The sequence below is a fragment of the Notamacropus eugenii genome, chromosome X, assembly GCF_028372415.1.
Source record: "Notamacropus eugenii isolate mMacEug1 chromosome X, mMacEug1.pri_v2, whole genome shotgun sequence".
Classification (NCBI taxonomy): domain Eukaryota; kingdom Metazoa; phylum Chordata; class Mammalia; order Diprotodontia; family Macropodidae; genus Notamacropus; species Notamacropus eugenii.
The window spans coordinates 74200438-74223957 of NC_092879.1; the positions used below are offsets into that span (position 1 = coordinate 74200438).

General features: G+C 46.1%; 1 protein-coding gene across 3 annotated transcripts in view; it reads right to left on the reverse strand.

The window, feature by feature from the left end:
- The window catches only part of NEXMIF (neurite extension and migration factor), a 191605-nt gene that overhangs the window by 159165 nt on the left and 8920 nt on the right, over positions 1–23520 (reverse strand). For all 3 annotated transcript variants that reach the window (XM_072626966.1, XM_072626965.1, XM_072626964.1), the window contains exon 4: positions 4555–4615. The gene's annotated coding sequence lies outside the window, so the exon portion shown is untranslated. The remainder of the gene's footprint in view (positions 1–4554; positions 4616–23520) is intronic.

A 23520-nucleotide genomic window follows, 5' to 3' on the forward strand; every position in this document is an offset into this window, starting at 1 on the left:
TGTTTTGTTTACATCACAAGGTTGTCATATAATAGGAATAATAATTCACAAACAGTTTAATAAACTGGATCCACAGTCATGATTTTTCAATGCTCTGTTTGGAATAAGCCATAAGATCATAGCATATGAGCTTCATAAGGGATCTCAAAGTCCACTTTTCTTCTTCTCTGGTCCATCATCATGCCATGCTCTCAAAGGCCATACTAGTGAAGGGTAGACTCTGTGATAAGTCATAGCCCCAGCAGGTAAGGTGCTAATAGCAGGCTGAGATACAAGTCTCAAGTCTGCCATCAAAAACCAACCTCTCATTCAATTAAGAGAGATCTATCATCGGACAACTGGGGATGGATTTTTTTTCCTTTGGCCACAGTAACTTATGACCCTGTCTCCTTGGCCGTTCTGTGAACAAGACCCTCCATCCGTCAGCTTTGGGCATTCTCTCTGGCTGTCCCCTCTACCTGGAATGCTCTCCCTCCTCCTTTCTGCCTACTGACCTCCCTGCCTTCCTTTAGGTCCCAACTCAAATGCCATCTTATACTGGAAGCTTTCTCCTACCCCTCTTAATTCTAGTGCCTCCTCTCTGTTAATTATTTCCTACTTATCCTATATATAACTTGCTTTGTCTATGCAGGCATATCTTGTTTTATTGTGCTTTGCTTTATTACGCTTCACAGATACCACATTTCTCACAAATGGAAAGCTTGCAGTAACCCAGTGTCCAGGAAGCCTATTGGCGCCATTTTTCCAAAAGCATGTGCTCACATCATGTCTCTGTGTCTCAGAATTGTAATTCTCGGGATATTTCAAACTTTTTCATTATGATTATATCTGCTATGGTGATCTGTGATCAGTGATCTTGGATGTTACTACTGTAATTGCTTTGGTGCTTCAGAGACCACGCCCATATAAAACGGCAAACTTAATTGTGTGTTCTGACCACTCCACTCACTGGCAGCTCCCATCTCTCTCCCTCTCCTCTGGCCTCCTTATTCCCTGAGACACAACAATATTGAAATTAGGCCAATGAATAACCCTACACTGGCCTCTAAGTATTCTAGCATAAGGAAGAGTCAATTCATGTGGCAAACTTCATTGTTGTCTTATTATAAGAAATTGCCAAATTTTAAGAAATTGCCAAACTTCATTGTTGTCTTATTTTAAGAAATTCCCAACCTTTAGGAAACTACAAAATGTGTGTGACACTTTACAGAAATATTCGCTTTATTGCGGTGGTCTAGAACCAAACCCACATTGTCTCCATGTACTTGTTTCCATGTTGTCTCCCCCATTAGATTATAAGCTCCTTGAGGGCAAGGGTTATCATTTGCCTATTTGTATCCCCGTGTTTGGCACGTGATAGACGTTTAGTAGATATTTACTGAATTAAGACAAAGGTGCAATCTGTATTGGTCAAAAAGATACACAAAAGGGTGAAATCAGGAATTCCTGAAGTACATAAGTAAGAGGCCTTCGAGCTCACCTAGGCCTAACTCTCCTTCCTAGGATAGGAATTCCCTAACAAGTGGCCATCTAACTTCTGCCTCACCAACTCCAGTGACTGGGGAGCTCGTTATGGTACAAGGTAGTTCATTCCATTACAGGACAGCTGAAATAGTTAGTGACAACTAATTGATATTGGCCCCAAACCAGCTTTCCTTTAACTCCTGTAACTCCCACGGGCAACTAGATGGCATAGTGGACAGATCGCTCACCGTGGAGTCAGGAGGACCTGAGTTCAAATCCAGCCTTCAGACACTTATTAGCTGTGTGACCCTAGGCAAGTCACTTAAGCCTGTCTGCCTCAGTTTCTTCATCCATAAAATGAGCTGGAGAAGAAAATGGAAACCACTTCAGTATCTCTGCCAAGAAAACCCCAGATGGGGTCATAGAGGTTTGGACATGACTGACATGAGTCAACAACATAACTCCTATGCATTTCTCCGACCTTTATCCATTCTATCCTGAAAGCTGATATGACACAACTAGGTCCTGATTAGTGCGAATAATGAATCCCTCGAAGTGGTTGCACTATTCAGAGTTAATGATTCTATAAAATATAGTCATTAGTTCCAGCCCAATGGAAATATGTAGTTTGAATTCAAATAATTTCACCAAGGGGAAGGAGGGTAGAGGGAGGAAGCAGACATTCATTATTCAGATAGGACCTCACTATATAATGCAGAATACTGGAGAGAAGAAAGGAAGGAGAGAGAGAGGTAGGCAAGGTCTCCAAGGCATTTCTGGGGGCCTTTGGACACCTGCTTCCCATTCCTAGCTCCACCATCTCCCAGCATGGATAAGAGAAAAATGACTGTGTATTGTTGGTTTAAAGATACAAGGGCCCTTGGAAATCATGTGGCCCAATCATTTCCTCCTCAGAGGAGGAAAATGAAGTGATTTACCTCAGTTCAGACAGCTAGTAGGGAGCAGGGCTGGCATTCAAATCCAAGTGCTCTGATCACAACAAGGCACTACTGCCCACTGCCTTTCTAATCCATACCCCAAAGGCCAACCTTAGCATCTTGCATGTGGCTGTGCAGCTACACATGTACTTATGTACCTGTCTCTTAATGGCCCTTACTAAATGCTTATACCACCACATAAGGCACAATATTGGGAACCCCACCAGGTACCATGCTTGTCCTTCATGTCTGCTTTAAATAGCTGTTTCTAGGGGAAAGAAACGCAGGTTATCGATAGCTCCTCATTTCTTGCCTCACTCATGCATACCTAACATTAATACATACACCTACATTAATCCATGGATCCTTCTCCTCCCCCTCTTTCCCTGGCAGTACAACACACACAAGCCCCCAGGGGATGGCAAGGGAGGGGTGGGGCCCATGCAGCCTCCAGGATAGACACCAGACTAAACATGGCCAGAAATAGAACTCTGCACTGTGCCTGTCCTGACATTCCATCTGGTAGAACATGGAGGACTGTCGCGGGGGAAGGAGGGAAGGAGGGAGGGAGAAGTAAGAGCCCGAAGGCAGCTTTTTGGGATTCGACAATTCAAGTCAACAAATGCTTATTAAGTGCTTACTATGTACCAGGCCCTGTGCTCTGGGCTGGGGATTGAGAGAGGAAAAATGACATGGCACCCTGCCTTCAGTGAACTTACCATCTACCAGGCAAGATGAGATGGGTACACAAGTATAACGCCAGGCAGTCAGGGATGATGGGCCAAAGTGTTCTAGGAAAAGTGAAGGAGGACTGGATCACTTCTGGCTGGCTGCAAAGGAGCCTCACACCTGACCTGGGCCTTAAAACTAAAGAGGGGCTTCCATAAGCAGACATGGGCAGGGGAGGCAGGCCACATAAATGCACAAAGATGGGAGGGGATCGGATGAGATAGTCCAATTTGGCTGGAACATGAAGAGCATGAGGAGGAGAGATGTGAAATCATACTGGAAAAGGCAGCTGGAGCCAGATGGGGGAGAGAAGGCGTTTGTAGCTTATCCAAAAGGCCAGAGCTTTAACCCCTGCTTTCCAAGGCCATGGGCCAAATTCAATAACTGAGCAGATCCAAACTGTCCAGGGCCATGTTGAGCATCTTTTGTTTGGTGCTAAAGAAGGGCCATGGATCCCAGTGACCCACATCTGAGGCATTGTGCTCAGTACTGGGCACCACGTTTTCAGAAGGGCTTTGACAAGCTACAAGTTATCAACAGGATCATTTGTAAGCATTTGGAAAGGAAAATGGGAAATTATTGTGCTAGACTAACTGCATTTCCTTTTCTTCTTTTAACAGGATTACTAGAGGCTCTACACCTGATTGGCTCCTGGCTGATAAATTCTGGAGTCCTAACTGTCAAAGACTACCTGCTAAATTATGTAGAGAATGACTTTTGCATTGGTGAAGGGAAAACCCACAAAGCCAAAATGGCAGCTCCTTAACACAATTCTTGATTCAGGGAATGCTTATAGGCATATTATACCTGGGTTTCAACAAAGCATTTGACAAAGGGGTCAACTCTGAGTAAAAGGCTCAAACCAGATTAAAATGTTTTGGAATAGATTTAACAAAAAAATACAAATATAATACAATCTCATCTTAATTTATAGTTTTCTAAATCAATAAGTCAGAGAGATCTGATTCTATTTGAGTTTGTCACCACTGTCTTACACTATCCTTATGGGCAAGATGTAGAGATATGGGCTAAATGATAGGACAGTTAGGTAGCCTCTGCATGGGTTAAAGAACCATTAATGGGTTCCTATCAACCTGGAATGAGGTTCCTATTAGAATCTCCCAAGGCTCTATTCCTTGGCTTGATATACTCAACAGAGCATCGAGGGACAGATGAGAGTGACCACAGAACTCTGATTCCCTTTTTTACAGATGAGGAAAAGGAAGAACAAAGAGGTTAGGTGGCTTGTCTGAGGTCACACATGTAGTCAATAGTAGAATTCAGATTTGAAGCCAGATCCTATAACTCCAGATCCAATGCTCTATCCATTACACCAATACATTACTCCAACACTACTGGTTAAGTCATAGAAGGCATCCTTGTCAACATCACTGAGAACCCAAAGAGGAGAGAGATTACTAACCTGATAGATGACACAGTTAGGATTCCAAAAGATATCACTAGGCCAGAAAGCAGGGCCAGACCTAAAAACAGATAAATATAAAGGCTTACAGTTAGGTTCAAATAATCAATTGCACAAGTACAAAATGGGGAAGCATGGCTAGATATCAGGTCACATGAGAAGGACTTCTGGGTCTTAGTGGACAGGAAGGGAACAAGCAACTATTAAGCATTTACTATGTACCAGATACCATGCTAAGCACTTTCTAAATCTTATCGCATTAGCTCAATTGGAGTCCACAGTGTGGCCTGGCAACAACAAAAATCCAATTTGATCTTTGGCTGTATTGAAAGGCATGATGCCCAGCATTAGGGAAGGCAGAATTCAGCTGTCCTCAGCCCTGATCAGACAACATGTGAAGTACTGTATTCCAGTTTGTGGCACTTCATCTTAGAAAGAATGACAAGTGAAAGGGCCCTCAGAGGAAGGCTACTCTTTTTCTTTTGAGATCAGGTGACCAGGAGAAAAAGAGGAGGAGGAATTATGAAGGAGGAGATTCAGAGAGTTTGGGAATTGTTCATTAAGTCCAAGAGTGAGATCTGGGGGTGGGAAATTCAAAAGAACCAGAGAAGAAAGTGAAGGAGGAAGAGGAGGAGGAGGAGGACTTGAGCTGCAGGTGAAGGAGAAGGAAGAGACCCAAAAGGAAAAGGAAGTTGCATGTGATCATCAAGGTGCTAATGAAGGGACATGAGAAATGACAGCTCCAGGGTAGAAGTCCCCAGAAGGCATTGCAAAAACAGGAAGGTGGCCACATGAGTTACCAGAGAACGGCAAAGGACTAAGGATCCTAACTGAGGAAAGAGCAAGGGAACTTGACCATGGCCTGTATGGAGTACATGATGGGTGCAGACATACAAATATCTATGCTGAAAAGGCAAGTTCAACTTTATCCTAAAGCAAGAGATAAAAGAGCTCAAAGAAAATCTCCCCACTATCCAGAAAAAAATGAAATGATTCCTTAAAAATGGAACAGCATCACAGGCAACATGAAGGAAAAGGACCTTAGGAGCAGCGAGGAATCAGGAGCTTAGAGCAGAAAAAATGTGCCAGGGAGGAGAAAAGGAGGAAGGACCACTGAATACTTCCAGGTAAACAACAGATATGAAGTTTTTCTTGAAAAAATAAAGCTTTATATATTAAGACATTATTCACGTGAAGAAATCCAGGGGGAGTAGTAGGAAAAGCATGAGAGAGACTATTTGTTGTCAACAGAGACAGACATAGAAGTGATACTGTCATCAAAGCATACTATAGACCACCTAATCAGACAGAAGACATGAATGAGGTTTGAGAAAAAGATCAGAATCCTGGCACTGAGGCATGATACAGTAGGGATGAGAAGACTTAGCTATGAAGACATCTACTGGATCTCACTCTCTGCCAAAAAGCAGAGAAGCTACTAAGTTCTTGGTTTGCATTAATAACAATTTCATCCTACAAAAGTTAGAGGAACCAAAGAAGGAAACCTCTATTCTGGACCTGACTCATATGAACAATGAACATCTGATTGCCAAAGTGGAAGTCATGGGAAGTTGGGGGTCGGGGGGAGGACAGGAATGACAAGTCCATCTTAGAATTTGGTAAAGAAAAGGAAAAGAAAACCAAGCAGAACATTGACATGATATCTTGATTTTTTTAAAAGAGGAAAAAGAGGAATCTGGAAGTTATAGGCCATTACAGTTGACTTTGATTCTTAGAAAGAGGCAACACAGCACAGTGGATAAAGAATAGGCCTTGGAGTCTGTAAGGCCTGGGTTCAAGCTTTGCCTCTGCCACATACTAGCTACGTGACTGTGAGTAAGTCACTCAGCCGCTTAGTCCTAAGTAAGATATATCTAATCACTAGCGTCCAGTTTTCTCTGGCATGGACCTGTCTCCTCCCTCCCTAACACCTTCTCCCTCTGCCCTTTTTCTGGAAACTTCCCAATCCCCCCCTCCACATACACATTCACACTCTCCTTTTCACTATTTCCCTCACTGGACAATCTCTAGCATCTTCCTGTCTGTGTTGTTAAAGATGGGAAATCAAGTAGATGTACCCATGTCCCCCTCTTGAAAGTGAGCTGCTGTGGCTTGGGGGAGACAGACGCCCAACCATCTCACATGGTTGTGAGATTGGGGAGAATGACAATGGGCTGGCAAAGCTCTGAGTGCCAACTCCTAGCTGAGCCTCTCTCCTCCTCCTAGGGCTCCAAAACCTTTGCCATAATAAAGATTTATTGCTTTATCCATTACTGGCCCCACTGACTCTTATGGAAAACTTTTTGAAGTCTCCAAACTGCTGGAAGGGAGTGGGACAGTAGCATTAAAGGTAGAACAGTGATTCCAAAGAGCCAGATAAGGCTTCATCAAGAACAGGTCATGCAGACTCATCCCCTCTCCTTTTCTGACCAGGTTACCAGCCCTGTAGACAAGATACTCTAAATCTCAGCAAAGCATTTGCCCAAGGCTCTCATGCCATTCTTGCAGACAAGATGGAGAGATGCAGACTAGATGTGAACACGGTTATAAGAATTCTTAGTTGGCAGAATGGCCAAACCAGAGAGTAGTCACTGGTGATCCAATGTCAGCTTGGAAGGAGGTCTCCGGTGGAGTGCCCTCAGGATCTGTGCTTGACCTAAGCCATTTACCATCTTCATCAGAGATTTCGATGCAGGTACAGATGGTATATCCACCAAATTTAGAGATGACACAAGGCTGAGAGGGTCAGCTAACAAGGGAGATGAGAGGTAGGATCCAAAAAGAGCTGTTTGAACTGAATCTAATAAGATGGAATAGGGATTGAATAGGGATGAAAACAGAGACTGGGATATATATATGTATATGTATTATATATGTGTGTGTGTGTATGTATGTAGAGGGATAAATATAAAGCCTGACCAATGCAATGGAGCTTTAAAAAATCACCCTCTCAAGTATAAGATGGGGAAGGTATAACTAGACAGCACTCAATGCTGAAAATGACTAGGGGGTTTTAGTAGACTCCAAGTAGCATCCAAAGCTAATGCAATCCTAGGTTGAATCAATGTGTCCAGGACTCAGGTCTGATTCTGCATGGAATGCTGGATTTAGTTCTGGATATTGTGTTGCATTATCAAGGCAACAGTAACGGGCAAGAGTATCCAGAGGTCAAAGGCCTCAAATTCATGTCATAGGAGGATCGGATGAATGACAGAACTGAGTTTGTTTAGTCTGAAGAAGAAATGACTTGGGGGCGGGACATGTATAATTTGTCTCTAAGTACTCATGTAAGAGGGGTCAGCCTTGTTCTGCTTGGTATTCCTGCTCAGGCCCACGTGGGACTAGATTCCTCGTGGGACCCTTTTTGCCTCTGAGGTTCTAGTTGGATGCAGATGGCGATACTGGCGATGCTAAGGCATCTTCTCCAGGGCCTTAGGCTCTTCTGAGATGGCAGCAGGAGGGTGGCCACAGGCTGGGCTGGTGAGGATGCTCACTGTTCTCTGACCCTTACTGATCAGGCAAGAGCAGCAGTACCTGCCGGTCCCAGAGAAGCCCAAACAGCAGGCTGTTCCCACGATGCCAGGGATCTCTCCTGCTGTGCACACAGCCCACTGCCAAGCAAACCCCATAGCTTGCTGGCTCACTGGCTGGCTCTCTCCTCTCCCTCCTCCCTCCTTCTTTCCTTCCCTCTCTTCTTCCCTTCCTCCCTCCCTCCCTTCGCCAGCCTGCCTGCTCAGCACAGACCTAGAGTGGGTGTGGGGCCTCTCTGACAAGCTCCTGCTTCCCCCCACTGCTTCTGGGGAGGAGGGAAGAAGGGAGAGGCGGAGGTGAGAGAGAAAACACACAGCCATTTTGGCAATTAAATTTCCGAACCTTTTCATTATGCAATTTCAATTCATTAAAAGGTTTTTCCTTCTCCCCCCCCCCCCCCATGCCCCAAACTCCCTTTTAAATGTAAAACCCCACCAAGTTCCCCTGGATGGGAATCAAGGCTGCGGAGCCCCCAGGCCTGCCTTGTGGCCTAGACAGGAGGGGCTTTTAGCCTTGGGCAGAAGCGCACAATAACAGCGCTGTTCCCCTCCTCAGCCAAGGCAGCTGCACAGAAACCAAAGGGTTTCATAGGTACAGACGGCAGCTCCTGGGCTTCGGCACCAAGAAAGGGCCAGATGCCAAATGGGAAGAGGCCACGTGGCAGCAGGGGGGTGGTGGATGAGGCGGCTTCCCTCCGGTAAGCTGCCAGTGCCAGCCTTTGGGTCCTGCTGACCCCTGCTTTCCTCGAAGCTAGCATTTGGACTGGGCCTTAACGCTTACAAAGCGCTTTCCGAATATTAGCTCATCTGGTCCTTGCAGCCACCCTGGGAGGGAGGTGCCACTATTATCAACATTTAACAGAAGAGAAAACTGAGGTCCAGAGAAATAAGTTGACTTGCTCATGATCTCAAAGCTAGTCTGAAGCAGGAATCAAACACCTGCCTCCAAATCTTAGCCCACCCTTATCTAAGAGCTTCATATTTTAAGTCTGGGGGATGGAGGAGAGTTGGAAATAGACAAGTGGGCAGCCCCACCTTTGTCTGAGATGACATCCAGTTGTCTCCTGGAAAGAAGCAACCATTTGGACCCTATTGCTAGAGTCCCAGCCAAGCCAAGAACCCAAGGGAAGCCAGGCCTTCAATTGGCAGATGACCTAGTTGGAGACGCAGATGTGTTCACTGGACACCTGGGCATAGCTGGCAATTCCAGAAGACTCAGGTCTATCTTTCCAAAAGGGGCTGCATCATCTCAAGCCTGGCCTTCTCCATGAAACCTGTCCTCACTCTCCTAAGCTCAAAGGAGCAAAGCCTGGAAGGGAACTCTTAGGAGTCATTTTAGAGATGAGGAAAAGAGGTGAGATGACTTGCCCAGGGTGACACAGCTAGTTTCTGAGATGGGATTGGAACCCAGGTCTTCCTGACACCAGGTCAAACTCTTTGCTATTCCACATTTCAGTTAAGTTCAACTGGTTCCTTTAACAGATGAGAAAACTGAGGTTCAGAAAAGAGCGACATCAAGTTTGAGGTGCTGGAAGGACCCCGTAGCATGGTCACAAAGCTCCAAAAGGGGTAGAGCTGGGTCTCCAAGTCAGATCTCCTGCCCCCAAAATCCTATCTGGAATCCTTAGCAAAGAGTTGAGTGGGCCCCAGCCAGCCTGTGCCTGACAAATACTTCCACCAGGTCAACTTGACTTGGCTGACCTTAACAGGCTTCAGTTGGTAGCTTGAGCAAAATTCTTGCCAAGATCTAAATACATATTTTTCTCTTCTTCCCGCCCCCCCCCCCCCCCCCCACCCCCCCCAGCTTTTCTCCCAACCAGAATTAGTCAACTTGGCCACAGGCCATGAAACCTAATTATTTCTGTGAGAGTGTTTAAGTGTGTAAGTACAACCACTGATGAGCAGGCAAGCCAGCCTGGGAACACCATGTGGTTCCTTGGACTTGGGGCCCCGCTGGAGAGAAGCAAAAGCTGGAGAGAAGAACAGAAGGGCTGGATGGCTCTTGGAACATGGCCTGAGGAAAGCAAACCCTCAAGGAGAGAGAGAGAAAAATCAACCACAGAGAACTCAGAAAGGGTAAAGGAGCCAAGGTTGCTGCAGCTGGAAATCGAGGGGACACTACAGCCTAATGTCAGGAGGCCAAACCTGCCTTTGCCATATAATGCAAGTCCCTTCCCCTCTCTGGGTCTCCATATTCCAAATCCCTTTCGGCTATCTCAAGACTACCGTGAGGTAGCATGGCACCTTTCAGCCCACGAGGTGCAAATTGCTGTACTATATTTGAGGCAGCTTGGTGGTCCAGTGGATAGAATGCTAGGTTTAGAGCAAGTAAATCCTGCCTCAAGCATTTGCTAGCTGTGTAACCCTGAGCAAATCACTTCACCACTGTCTGCCTCAGTATTCCCAGCTATAAAATGGGTATAAGAACATAACAACAAAATAACACCTACCTCCCAGGGTTATTGTGAGAATCAAATGAGATCCCAGACTGAGCACAGTGGGCACATAGTAAGTGCATAATAAAATGCTTACTGACTAACAGATCATATATGTAAGGAGCTTTGCAAACCATATGGTGCTATATGGACGCTACTTATTATTTTTAAAATTATTATTCTTATTATCATTAGATAGACCTGGCACAGGTCTTTGAATCCTCAATACTTTAACAGACTCAAGGAGTTATCTAGTTACCGACTCAGGAAAGCAGGGTTCTGGGTCTGCCACTGACTTGTTCTGTGACCTTGGGCGTGTGACTTAACCCACTCAGATGGGTCCAGTTTAAAATGAGAGCTGGCCACTTATCCTGGAAGATTCCTTCTGCTGTTATAACTCCTGGAGTTCTAGGATCAGATGCTGTCCGAGGCCCCCTCTAGTTCTGGTTTCTAAGAACTAGGCCTAGTTGGAGGCAGGGCAGATCCAACCTGGCTTCCCCACTTAAGACACTATCTTAAGATCATAGATTTCCAGCAAGAAGAGGTCTTTTAGACAATTTAGCCCAACCCCCTCATTTTCCAAGGACAAACCAGATGAGATTATAATTAGTTCTCAATTATCTCCAGGAGGTTGACAGTGGGGGTGGGGAATAGAGTTAGCATACATTAATGATATCCAAAGGTCCTCAGGCCTCTTCTCCCACTCAAACCAGTATCAAAGGTTGGCCTAAGTAGTTCCCTGCTTCGGGCTTCTTCTCCTGGGCCCCCCACACCCTCAGGATTAGGTGCTGGGCAGCCCACAGGTTAAACCATGACAATCAGGGGCAGTTGCTTTGGTAAAGAGAGGCTGGCCTTGTCATCAGAACACTTGTTTCATAGCACAGCTCAGCCTAATTTCACACAGCACGCTAGTAGGCTGTGTGAACTTAGGTAAATCATTTCCCCTCCCTGAGCCTTATAAGGTCAGGGGATCTTAACTTTTTCTGGGTCATGAACACCTCAGGCAGGCAGTCTGCTGAAGCCATGAGCCCCTCTTTGCAGAATCATGTGTTTTAAAGGCAAAAAATAGACAGGATTACAAAGGAAACCAATTCTATTGAAATAGTTATGGAATTATTATTTTTTTTAAAGTTCACAGATCCCAAGCTAAGAATGTGCACACACCCCTACTAGATAATGTCTCAGGTCTCTTACATCTCTGACATTTAGCATTTTAAGTTCTAATATCCCTTCAGCTCTAACATTCTGTGTTCTAAGGTTCTTCCAGTTTTGACATTATGTTCTGAGATCCCTTCCAACTCTAACAGACTATGTTCTAGGACCCTCCCAGCTCTGACACTCTGTTCCAAAGTCCTAGCTCTGACATTCTATGTTCTAAGGCTCTGCCCAGCTCTGACATTATGTTCTAAAGTCCTGACATTCTGTATTTTAAGGCCCCAGTGTGTTCTTAAGGTCTCCTAGTTCTGGCATTCTCTGTTCTAAGAACCCACCCAGCTCTGCCATTCACTGTTCTGAGGCGAGTCTATGAAACCAGATCAAAAGGAGAAAAAAGAGCCTCATTTGCCCTTTTAGGGAAGAACTGAAACCTGACCGTTCCTATTTCTATTCAGGACAACAAAGCAAAGAGGTTTGAGGACTTACCTGTCTTGCCCCCCCCCCCCAATTTAGAATAAATCTTTATCCTGTTTTAGGGCTCCAATTGTAAAGACCTTGGCACTCTAGACCAGAGACCCAGGATCTTTTCTGCCTTCCACCCTCAAGGTGACCAAAGCTCCACATGGTATTGGCTGAAGACCAGCTAAAAACCACATGGAGCTTTTTGTATCTGACTGGAAAGGGACCTTGAGAACTTGAAGGCCCAGTCTGATGAATTGTTTTTGTGGACAGGAGCAGAACATTTATTCCTTATCTGAGGAAGTCAATGAACATATGACAGGAAAAAAAACTGGAAGAATGAGGTTACTTTGCTCTTAGCGTGGTATCAAGGAATAATCCTTCAACTTTAATAAATGTTTGTTGACTGACTGACTGTCAGAGGACCAGAGTTCAAATTCTATCTCTGCTGTTTACTACCAGTGTGACTTTGCCTCTGGCCTCACTTGTCAAGAGACTCTATGACCTCTGAGGTCTCTTCTGGCTCAGAATCTCTGTTTTTTCTCCACCTCTAAGTGCTCTTTGGTCTCCTTTGCTGCCTGTTCTTCTCCTGTTGCTGCCCCCCAGGAGTCAGTCCCTAGCCCTCTTCTCATCTCACCAGATGGCCTTTTCTTTTGGGATCTCATCTACTCCTCTACTTCAACCATTGTCTCTATGGAAAATGCAGCGCTTCCAGGGCAGTCTGGTCTACTTTGGGGGAGCTAGAATCTCTTCAACAGATTTTCCTTTATCTCAAGCCTAAGTCTATCCTTCTGCAGTCTCTACCCTGGCTTCCTTGGTTCCACCTTCGGGGGCCACACAGAGAAAGCCAAATCCTATTTCCAATACCTCAAGATAACAATCTTGTTTCCTAGCCCTTTCCCATCTCTACTCCGCTTTCTTCAACTGACCTTTACCTTTTTGGCTGCCTTCTCTAGATACTCCATGGGTTTGTAAGGTTTCCCCCCAAAAAATACAATTCCCTAAAGTGATCATGATATTCCAAATGGAAGTCTGTATGTCCCCCAGAGAACTCAACATGGGGGCTTGCACATAGTAGGGACTCAGCTGTTTGCTGAATAAATGGAGACAAAGAGGGAAACAGAACCATTCTTGATTTATAAAGATAGTAGGTCTTGTAATAATCAACACAGGGCCTGCAAGTGTTTTTTTTCCCCAAAGTGCCACCAGGCTTCAGCAGATCTCATATCACCAACCTCTTTCTTCACAAACCTAGGAGAATGTGTTCCATCCAGTGGGTTAGACAGGTTTGAGTGACTATGAGCTGGGGACAGAGGGAATAGACAGGAAGTTGGTCAGGTACTGACTGTACCACCCCACTTCGATGGCCCATACTGGAAAATGAGGATGCTAAGCATAGAATGGAGCAGCCCAAGCCTTTGAGGCTGCATCACCTGGAGGTGAGGAACCCATGAGGACATGTGACCAGTGGGGATCAGCTCTGATGGCTGTATCCTGGCAGCCTGCAGAATCCCCTACTCAGAGCTAGGTTACAGCTAGTGCAGGAAGGCTGGGGATATAAAGGCCTTAGGTGCAGGGCTCAACCTTGGGGGAGGAGGTGAAGGGGCTCCCATTTCTCCATCCCTTCACAGCTCTTTGTACTCATTCTCTCATTTACTCCTTATGCCATTGCTACAAGGCAGAGGAGGCAGGAGGGGCAAGAACAGACAGCACTCAGTTGGGCCACAGGATAGCTGGTTGTCTAGGCCTGACTCTCCCACGAACAAATGAGTCCCTTCCCCTCTCTGGGCCTATTACTGCCTCTGTAAAATGAAGGCGTTGGAATCCATTATTTCAAAGATTCCCCTCTAGCCCTAATGTTCCCTAGCATCTTTCACTATCTCTGCTTTATAGAGGAGAAACTGGAAACTCAAAAACGAAGTGACTCGCTCAAGGTCACATAGCTAGCTAAGGGTCAGAGCTGCAAACAGACTAGGCCCTTGGCTGCTAGGAGACCTAATCTAGTGCTTTTCCTACCAGGCAGTTTCTTTTGCTCCAAGGAAGCTTGAGCACCTGGAGATGCTGCAGAAAAGCTTGACCCTTACAGTGCCTGGGAGCCAAATGCTGAGCTGCTGAAAGGACCCAGGCCTGACAGGCTCTGCAGGCAGGAGGCTCAAATTCCCATTCTCCACTACACACTAATGTAGGTTGACATCAATAACTCTCCTGTATTTTATTCATACACCAAGCACTGACTGAGCACCTGCTGCATGTCTGAAAGGTAGGTAGAGGGTGATACTGAGATGAATGTTGTAGGTCCACTCCCCAAACAGCTTGCAACAGAATTGGGAAAAAACAAGCTTCATCTTCATCTGGTAACCTCTGTAATGTAGATTGAAGAGTCCAGAGGCAGGGAAATCCATTAGTTCAGGTGAGAAGTGGTATGGGCCTAAACTGGGAGAGACAGATGGCTAGGAGGGCAGACAGAAAAGGACAGACGAAAGACAGAGTTGCTAGGGCTTGAGGACCATCTGTGTAACCCTTGGAAGCTCATCTGACCTTTCCACCAGAGGCCCAGAGAGAGAGGGATTATCTTCAGAAGCTTCTTCCTGCCCTGGATTCTAACTAGATGAAGGGCAAGAGAGAAGCACTGAGGTTTCAAACTTGGGCAGCTGGGAGGATGGCAGGGCCATGAATAGAAATAGAGAACTTGGGAGGAAGGATTGGTCAAGGGCTGAGGGGAGATGTTGAACTTGATGTGCTAATGGGACACCCTTTCTGCCTGGCAGGTCTCACCCAAGCTCTAAGGGCCTTGAGCTGAGCACAGACTCAGAGCTGGCCCATGTATCTCTAGGCAGACTAAGCTGGCTAAATGCAGAATGCTGCCAGGCATGGGTCTTTCAGGTCCATGCAGCTGACAAACGAATGGAGGAGCTCCCAATCTGCCTGCACTGGTAAAGGGGGTACCTACGCCCACGGAAGCTTAGATGCTTTAAGTAGCCAAGAACATTTGTGAAGCACTCTGTGAAGTCATCAGGTGTTATGGAAATGTCAACTACGAGGATGTGGGTGATTACAGGTAGGCTCGACCTCCCCCAGCTCTTACCACCAGCAGCAATAATTGGCATCAACAGGTTTGTTTGGCTTGTATGCACACCCTCAAGTCCCTAGGAAGCCCGAGCTACAAAGGGCACATTTGCACTTTCACTAACTGGCACAGCAGGCTTCTTCCTTAGTGCCTGCCACAGGCTCCAATGCCAAGGTGGGTCCGGGCCTCTCTGCCCACGTGTGAGGCACTCAGCTCGGCCAAATGCTTGCTGCCTGCCTGATTACTAATCGGGTACAAGTGCCCTATTACGCAACTGAGTACAGTCGACAAGCTTCCATCTGCCCACTCTCTGGTCTGCTGCCATGGTGAAGGGGGCAAACTCAGAACAGACACACCAGAAGACCTTAGAGAGGGACTCCTGAGCCTCTTTAGGCCTGAAGGAGGGTAGCTTTGGTACCACTGTACCGAACCCTTCCTCCTTGAATCATAGTGGCTTCAATAGCATGAGAAGGTCAATTCAAGTCACAACTTTGCCATGCACATTTGACCCTCTGCACAAGTGGCTTTCCCTCTCAGACTCAGTATCCTCCTCTGTAAAATGACCTCTAAGGCCCCTTCCAGCTCTGACATTTCCATGCTTTAGGTCATTTCCAAAAATGGCTCTTCTCATTTTACATTCTATATTTTGAAGTCCCTTCCAGTTCTGACATTCCATGTTAAATGCTCTATGTACTGAGGTCCTTCCTAACTCTGACATTCCATGTTACATGTTTTAGATTCTAAGGTCTCATTCCAATTCTGCCATTTTATACTGCATGTTCTAAGATCCCCTCCCAGCCCTAACATTCTGTGCTCTATGTTCTGAGGTCCTTTCCAACTCTGATATTCCATGTTACATATTCCAGGGTCTCCTTCCATCTCTGACATTCTGGGTGGGGATCCCTTATTATAGGGACCTGGATGCCCTGGACCATGCAGAAAATTACCTTACTTCCCGACTCCCACTGCCAAGGCTGGCTGTCAGCAAGGGACTTCTTTTGGATTTAGGGACTTAGAAAAATTAGCTGCCTTCCCACTATGGAAGGATAACACAGAGACTCCAAAGACTCACTTTAAGAGCATTTTCACAGAGCCAAAGAAGATGGTTGCAAGATCTGGGAAAAGTGTGGAAGAGCCTCCCAGCAGCTAAATCACCAACTTGGAAGCAATGTCCCAACTTGTTCCAATACCAATTTCTGGAACCTGAAAACCAGAAATCCTTCTGTTCAGGCTTGACTTATAGCCAAAGCCACCTATCTTGACCACTTCCCAATTTCAATCAATGTTCAAAATAAGATGACATCAAAATGAAGACTCTTGGGGCTCCTGGCCTCATTTCTATTCTAAAAACTATGCTTATCTATTTGGATCTCAAATCTTGGATCTGCCCAGACCTTAGTAACAGATTTATTTATTTCTCCCACACACATTCCCAATAATGTCTGGCACCATGGCAGCTCCCCAGCCTCAGTATCCTTGACATTCCAGTCAAACCTACCTGCCTTCCATTGACCTCAACCCAACATCCCACTCCTCACTCCATCTCATGCCCTGTGTGGCCTTGTTCATACTGACCCTTGTGCTTGCAAAGGCCCCCTCTCCCTCTGTTTCTGTTTAATTTCTTATCTAAGTTTCCTCGCAGGCTTTCCCAAGCCTGACATTCTCCGTTCTCTAAGCTCTCTTCCTGTCCCGTGAGTCTCTGACTTTCTATAGTTCTGTGATTTTATGGGCAGATGTAGTGGTTTGACCTCTCCAGAGTCTTAGGGCAAGGGAGGCCAGAGCTAGCGGGGCCAGCGATTGGCTGTGACAGACCCAAAGGGCAGACAACGAGCCAGAGTAAACTCTTCCTTTGCACTCACGTTAAACCTTAACAACATTTAATTTAAAAAGTAATTTTGAAAATTTCTCGTGCGATGAATCAAAAAGGTGTTTGAGGCTGCTGTGTTGATCCCTGGAGTTTGGCAGCCTGGAGTTTAATAACCTGGAGTTTGCTTCCTAAAGCAAACGGAGCCCCAAGCTGCTTCCACTGGAGGTGAATACTCCCTGCTCCTTCCATGTCACACTCAGGGCAAAGAGGCACTCTTCCTGCTCCTTCATCCAATCAGTCTGCCCATTCTATGCCCACAACATCTTTCCCATCCCTCCCCCTCCTCTGCTCCTAGGTCCTTATCGCTACCCTAGGTCCTTATCATCTCTGACCTGGATTACTTCATCTCCCTGCCTCCTGCTTCCAGTCTCCAATCTCTCCAATGTCCAATCTCTCCCTTTACATAGCAACCAAAAGAATCATCATAAAGCCCAGGTCTGGTCTTATTACTTCCCTGGACAAAAATCTTCAATGGCTCCCTATCACCTCTAGAAGAAAACAGAACCTCCTGAGCTTACCACTGAAGGCCCCATTGCTAACTCAACCTCATTCTGTTCCCTTGCCTCCAGTGGCTTCGTGGCTCAGCCAAACTGGATGACTGTTCCCCAACACTGACCTGCTTTTTCTCACCTCTATATAGTCACCCAAGCGATCCCTCATACTGGGAATGCACTCGCTTGTCATCTCATAGCGTTAATGTAAATGTAAACTCCTATTAACCTCTACAACAATCTTTCTCCAATGACTCACCAGGACATAGAAATGATCCTGGGCTCCCCAGGGCTCTGCTTCAGAGTCACCTTTGATAGGACCTGCACCAAGTTAGAAAGACATCAAGTACAGGCCCAATAATGGATCGGTTACATCAGGAGAGCCTCCTCAGCAGAGTGGTCACAGGGTGACCCAGCCCCACGATGCCACAGTACTTTAAGACTTACAGAACCAGACCTTCAGGGTGAATTGGAGGCCACAAATGAATCTAAGGACCTCCAAACTGAAAGGTGATCTTTTTCATGATCTGTCAGGTCTCTGTGACATCAATGGCCCTGCAAGCTTTCTAGTGGAAGTTTGCTGTCTAAATGACAAAGCACAGAAGACTGTCTCAGTCCTATGAACCCATGACGAGAGAGAGCGAGACAGACAGAGAGAGAGACAGAGAGAGAGAGAGAGAGAGACAGAGAGAGAGGGAGAGAGGGAGAGGGAGAGAGAGAGAGTGACAGAGAGAGAGAAAGAGAGAGACAGAGACAGAGAGAGACAGCAAGAGACAGAGAGAGGGAGAGAGAGAGAGGGAGAGAGAGAGGGAGAGACAGAGAGACAGAGAAAGACAGAGAGAGAGAGAGAGAGAGGGAGAGAGGGAGAGGGAGAGAGAGAGAGAGGGAGAGAGGGAGAGGGAGAGACAGAGACAGAGAGAGACAGCGAGAGACAGAGAGAGAGAGAGACAGAGAGAGAGAGAGGGAGAGAGAGTGACAGAGAGAGAGAAAGAGAGAGACAGAGACAGAGAGAGACAGAGAGAGACAGCGAGAGAGAGAGGGAGAGAGAGAGAGGGAGAGAGAGAGAGAGGGAGAGAGAGAGAGAGAGAGGGAGAGAGAGAGAGTGACAGAGAGAGAGAAAGAGAGAGACAGAGACAGAGAGAGACAGCGACAGAGAGAGACAGCGAGAGAGAGAGGGAGAGAGAGAGGGAGAGAGAGAGAGAGAGAGGGAGAGAGGGAGAGGGAGAGAGAGAGAGTGACAGAGAGAGAGAAAGAGAGAGACAGAGAGAGACAGCGAGAGAGACAGAGACAGAGAGAGACAGAGAGAGAGACAGAGACAGAAAGAGACAACGAGAGAGACAGCAAGAGAGAGAGAGAGGAAAGGAAGAGAGAGAAAGAGCTCATAGTGTCAGATCTAAAAGGGTCTTTGATGAACAAGTCCAACCTCTTCATTTTAAGGTCCAGAGGTGAAACTGAGGTGAGGAGGGAAAAGGACCTGCCCAAGGTCATACAGCAGGTAAGCATCAACAGAATCCAGACTAAATTTCAAGTCTTCTCTCTCCTAGCCCAATTCTCTTTCCACTGCCCCGAACTGCCATACAATGCAAAGTATTCTGTGATTGTGTAACAACTGAAGGGTTACCATCTTCCAGTGTGAGATGTGGGTCTTGGGACATCTAGTCTTTCAAGCCAGATTCAAACCATGTTTCCCCCCTTATAAGTTTATATCATATCACCAATTAATCTATTGGGAAAATGTTTTAATAATGTTAACCTCAACTTTCTAAATGGGGAAAACAAGGCAGAAATGGAGGTTCTCTAATAACAGCAAGAGACTTCGAATGGACACTTGGTAAATAATAGAATCCTAGGGTCAGAAGAAACCGGAAACCAGTAGAAGGTAAGCAGGGACTGGTCTTTGCTTTGTCTGTTGTACCCCCAGGCACCTGGCATAAAGCTTTGTACAGAGTAGGCACTTAATAAATGCTGAATTGTTGAGATAACTGATCTCTCAGGGGTCACCAAGTACATTTCCCTGTCCCCAGCTTGCAGATAGTGCTTCTTGGGGAGTGGGGGGAATACACCTTAGAGAGAATGTTGTACAGAAAGCAGTGGATTTGGAGTCAGAAGACTAGGTCAGATCCTGGGTGTCTGTAATTTGCTAGCTGTGTGACCTTAGGCAAGTAACTTTCCCTCTCTGGGTCTCAGTTTCTTCATTTGTTAAATGAGGGGTATAGCCTACCTAGGTCAGGGATTCTTAACCTGGGGCCATGAAATTATTTATTTTGTTTTTCACTATTTCAATAACTATAATTCAGTATAATTGGTTTCCTTTATAATTGCATATTTTATTTTATGCATTTAAAAACTGGTACCTAGCTCTCTTCATAGTCAGGAAGTTCTTGCAGATAGTTAACCTAAATCCCTCGTGCTGCAGCAAGACTGTTTTCAGTGTGCATGAGTTAGAACTGATTCTTACTGTCGGTCTGGATATCTCAGAATAGGTAAAGAAGGAGGTCAAAGGACTTCCAACCCATGGACAACCCCTATACTCACCAAGGATTAGCTTGTCTCTGCATCCGTTCATCCATTTAAAGACTAAAACAGTGAAAAAAAGGAATTCCCATTGACTTAGCTCTGGTCTGTTCACTAAATTGGAAATAGGCTCGTGTGTCCATATGGCACATCCCTGTCCAGGGAGACAAGGTTCAGCTCAGATACTACAGGCATGACTGAAGCCAGATATTGGCCCTAAGGCTCCTGGAAAGGCAGGATCTGCGTTCCCAATGATGAGCCGTCCACCAGTGGTAATAAATAACAAGTTAGGATGACGGGGATTGGGTTACTGCAGAGAAGATTCAATTCATTAATCAGAAGTCAATAATTCCACACTCTGGTCTTGAGGCGCTGATCAACATGTCAGTCACAAGTTAATGCCATTTGCTGCTGCACTGTGCTGATAGCAACCTCTCTCCCAGCAGCAAAGGCCCCAGAATAGCAGGGGAGGGAGCACAGTCATCCCCATTAAAGAGCTGGACAGGGAAGAGGGAGAGGGGAGAAGGGGGGCTGGGAATCAATGGCAAAAGAGCATTTGCAGCATCTCTCTGCCCAGCCAAGGACATGGCAGCATCTCTGTTGGCCAACAGACCAACTGGGATAACGAAGTTGAAGCCTCCCCCTCCACCACCCCACTCATCTCTACCTAATGACATCCTCTAGGAGACTTAGCTTGAATTCTCCTGGCTACAAGGAATTTCTCCCTCATCCCTTGATTCCACTTATGTACTTCCCATATTTTCATTTGAGTTATAGTGATATATATGTCCTAAGCTCACAAGAAACAGAGGTAGAGGTGGAGGAGATCTTGGAGATTGAAGCAGGTTGGTGAGAGTCTGACCCTCTCTTTTTTGCAGGTGGGGAAAGGGAAGCCCAGAAATAGGAAGTGACTTGCCCAGGGTCATACCCTTAGTAAGTGGATAAGTATACTTGGACATCTTCAGGCTAAGGATGGATGCAATGGGAAGGAGTTCCTTCCAACTCCAAGACTGCATGATTCTGGGCAATAACAGAACCAGATTTCGAGGCCAGGTTCTCTGACTTCCAATCCAGTGTTCTTTTCACATTATACCATGCTGCCTCTTTTACCTCCCCTACCAGATTGTAAAAGCAACTGGAAGGTAGGGCCCAGAAATTTGCATCTCCTCCTATGCCAAGCCAGATACAGGCACAAAATAGGCACTTAGTAAATGTTTCTTGAATGAATGAAAAACTGCTGAATTTTGAAAGGGAAAAAACCAAACAATCAAAGAGACGAAGATAAGCAACCAAAAGCCAAAAAATATTCCTCTCTAGCACATGAGATTGTAAGTGTACCAGCTTGGGAGGTAGGGAAAGTGGGTTTAAAATCTGGGCTAGCTTTGTTACTTACTAGATGTAGAACTCTCAGCAAATTACTTAACATCTCTGAGGCCCAAATAAAGGAGTCAGCTCAGGTGATCTCAAAGGCCCCTTCTTAGCTCTCCATTCCATGATCCTATGTAAGAACAAGTGGGTCTAAGGGCAGGTGTGGATTATTCCTCAGGAGCACTCCTAGCCTAAGGACTCGATGGACTCCTTAACTTCATGAGTGCTAAAGTTTGAAAATCGGGAACTAAGAAAACATCAACCATCAGTTATCTAGAGATCTGCCCACTTCTGCCTCTAGAAGCTCCAGACGCAGACCAGGTATTCTGTAGCCTTCGGGGGTTGAGGGGGTGTCGTCAAATGGCAACTTAGTGCTCTAGAAGCAGCCCTAGTCCCAAAGGAGCCCAGGGAGGGAGATCTGCTCAATCCATCTATCTATTCTCATTACACCTGCCATCAAGGACAAGATAAAAATGTGAGGATCCCTGCCCAAAATCGACTTCCCTAGCACAGGAAAGGGGAGGCATGTTTAGGTGAGTTATCTGAAAAAGGTCTGGTGATTTTAGGGAGTTGCAAGCTCAACACAAACCAGTCAACTTGGGCTGGCTGCATTGAGAGAGGCCAAGCCTCCAGAGAGAAGGGCAATCCTTCTATACTCTAACTCAGTTGGACCTCTTCTGGATTATCATAGTCAGTTCTGGGAAGGACAAAGGCATAGGCAAACCAAGGTGCATCTGGAAGAAGATGGGGCATGACTGGCAGAAACCATGGTGAGAACATGGTGACCAAAGTGCAGGTGTTTAGTTTGGAAAAAAGGAAACATCTTTAAGTACCTGAAGGGTTGTTCAGTAGAAAAGGCCCTCCTCACATGTGGCCCCATAGGGAAGAGTTAGGAGCAAAGAGAGGGAGGAGGAGGGAGGTTCCACAGAAGGGAAAATATTTTGCCAGTTCAAGCTGCCTGCCCTTGCATGCAACGGGCTGCTTTGATGAGCTCAGGTCTTTCTCTTCACTGGAGGTGGACAAACAGAAGCTGGATGACCACCTGGCTGGGCCAGTATCAAAGAGACTGCTGCATGGGCCACAGTTGGCCTAAACGCCCTCTGAGATGCTGAGTGCTTTGTTTTGATAGCCACCAACAGTGCAAAATGGGAGTTTGGAAGCAATCGATGCTTCTTGAAGATATTCGGAGCAGGGGGTCAGAGGGCAGGAGCAGAGCAGCGAACAGACACAAAGCAAGAATAAACAAGGGGCAGGGAAACTGAAGTGGAGGAGCCGAAAGCCTGAGAGGCGAGTACTGAGGAAAATTGATCTAGCCACAGTGGAGCTGATGGACTCAATGGTGACCCAGGAAGGAAATATGCAGCAAATGGTTTGGAGAGAGAAAAAGCAACTTGCTGGATGTCAGCACCAGTTAACAGGCCCAGAGAGAGCAACATGAAGGAACACCATGAGATGGATGTGGAGAAGGGGCAGGGGGCCTGTATAGGTCTCTGGGGCCCTTCTAACTCTGAGGGTCTGGAGGCACTGAAGAGGAACAATGGGTCAAGTGACGTACTCTGAGTCAGAGAGGCCTGGGTTGAAATCCTGCCTCAGACACTAACTTGTTGTGTGGTCCTGGTCAAATCACTTACCTTCTCTGGGTCTCGGTTTCCTCATCCGTAAAATGAGGAAGGTGGACCTGATGATCTATTAAGTCCCTTCCAACTCTACATCTCAGGTCCTTGAGGTTTTGTATTTCTGTGTTGCAATTAGCAACTCTCTCAGCTCTGGCAACCTATGCTCCATGTGTCAAGGTCCCATCCAGCTCTGGCATGCTATGTTCTATGTTCCAAGACCCTTCCCAGCTCTGATATGTTATGTTCCATGTTCTAAAGTCCCACCTAGCTCTGGCACTGTGATCTAAGTTTCCTTCCAACTCTAAAGTCGACGATCCTCTGGTTACAAGAAACTAACATGTTTGTAGAGATTCAGTTGATTTATCGGGTGGTGAGGAGGGATCAGTAGATTATACTTTTTCAGATCGATTCTATAATGCCCATAAAGTAATACAAGCAGCAAGAGCAGACACTTGTATAGCACT